This window comes from Brassica oleracea, unplaced genomic scaffold, assembly GCF_000695525.1.
Source record: "Brassica oleracea var. oleracea cultivar TO1000 unplaced genomic scaffold, BOL UnpScaffold00616, whole genome shotgun sequence".
Taxonomy (NCBI): Eukaryota; Viridiplantae; Streptophyta; class Magnoliopsida; order Brassicales; family Brassicaceae; genus Brassica; species Brassica oleracea.
This window is the reverse complement of record NW_013617427.1, coordinates 139,788-142,054: the sequence shown is the minus strand read 5'-3', so window position 1 is coordinate 142,054 and position 2,267 is coordinate 139,788.

The following is a 2,267-nucleotide window of genomic DNA, read 5'->3' as shown; positions in this document are numbered from 1 at the left end:
CCTTATAAAATTGTGATGCAACAACCCTAGAGGTCGGATTTTATATCTGAATGCAATCAAAGCATCAATCATAACAACAATCATATTCAGGCCCATTTTTAATCAATTTGAGACCAGGTCAATAATTCTTATGTTTTACTTTTCTTAAAACATTTAGTATGGTCAAGCAATCAGAATAATAATGCAAGTATCATCAGATCATATTAGGGTTTCAAGGCCCGTTTTTTTTCGGTTTGATTTTTTTACAAAAGAATTAAATCAGATCAATCAGTCAATTTTAGCAATTCTATAGCAATTCTAACAGTAAAAGGAATTTTTCCAGCAAGTAGAAAAGGAAATTTCAGGAAAAAAGAAATTTTCTACTTTTAGCAAAAAGGAAATTCACAATTCTGGACAGATTATGGTTTTAATCAAAACTAGCAATTTTCCTAATCAGTTCATTCGATATTCAAACAATTAATCACAATATGAAAACTAGTTTATCAATCAATTTATGCAAGAAGAAAAATTAGGGTTTTCAGCAATTTAACAATTTTAAGATCAAATTCGATTCTAAACAGTTCTATTTACTCAAACAATCATCAAAGATAATTCAAGGTTTTAATCTAGTAACCCAAACCTCAGATACATCAAAATCAATCAATCAAAACAGTCGGATCAATTTAGGTTTTTGATATTTCAGATTTTCAAAACATCATAAAGGAAACGGATATAATTTAGATTTAGGGTTTCAATGCCCTTACTGATCAATCAATGTTCTAGCAACCCTAACAGCCACTGATCTATCGACTTAACATGAAAACAATCTAACCAAAACTTAGTTCCATATGTTAGGGTTTCTATTATCCTTGATTAGGGTTCTTCAAATTTTAATGGTTCAGATCTTTATTAATCAACCAAATACAGTGTTGGTTCTTTTAAGTTTCGAGTTTTACCTTTAGAAACTTATGGAGTGTAGATTTGGACCACAAAAGAGAGAAGGAGGCCGCGAGCTGATCGTTCTTCGAGTCGGGTCGCGGACGGGCTGCTTGCTTGGTCGGATCACAAACAGGGAAGAAGGAGAACGTCTGGTTTACTTGATCACGTGTAGAAAAAGCTAACTCCAAGAGAGAGAGAGAGCTCGGATTTGGGTTAGAAAAACGATTAGGGTTCCAAAGCAAATCGGCGACGCGTACTGTAGCAGATCGTGACGGCGCGTCAGTGATCGGATCGACAAGCGGTTTGCAGCGTCTGATTTGTCTCGGCGATAGCTTCAATTTGATATATTGCTCGTCGTCTGGTTTCTCACGGTTTGGGAGAACGATCTCTTTGAAGTTCCGCCGGAATTAGGGTTTTGTGATATTCAGCTGAGTTTAAGGAATTTCGTGGGGGCTTAGGGTTAGAGGATATCGTGCTGATAACGTATTATAAAATAGATGCTGTGTAAGCTTTTTATTACTCATGACCAGAGGTCTATATTTATACAACTATTAGACCGTCTTATTTAGACCGTCATAAGAGAAAATGAAATCCTATTCCTAATAGGAATAGGAAATAATACTTATCCTAAATACATATGGAAAATGATAAACATCAAGTATAGATAAATGTAAACTTTCATTCGCCTAAGTCATTAGCGAATGAGCCAGATGGATAGCTGATGGGCCGGACGGTTTGGGCCTGATATGGGTCGATCACCACTTGGTTTATAACAAATATACGCTATTGGAGCTGGAATTAACGCGGCTGCTGGTACCAGACTTGCCCTCCATTGGATCCTCGTTAAGGAATTTAGATTGTACTCATTCCAATTACCAGACTCGAAGAGCCCGGTATTGTTATTTATTGTCACTACCTCCCCGTGTCAGGATTGGGTAATTTGCGCGCCTGCTGCCTTCCTTGGATGTGGTAGCCGTTTCTCAGGCTCCCTCTCCGGAATCGAACCCTAATTCTCCGTCACCCGTTACCACAATGGGTGGCCACTATCCTACGATCGAAAGTTGATAGGGCAGAAATTTGAACGATGCGTCGCCAGCACTAAGCTATGTGATCCGTCGATTTATCATGAATCATCAGAGCAACGGGCAGAGCCCACGTCGACCTTTTATCTAATAAATGCATCCCTTCCAGAATTCGGGGTTTGTTGCACGTATTAGCTCTAGAATTACTACGGTTATCCGAGTAGTAGTTACCATCAAACACACCATAATTGTTTTAATGAGCCATTCGCAGTTTCACAATCTGAATTCGTTCATACTTACACATGCATGGCTTAATATTTGAGACAA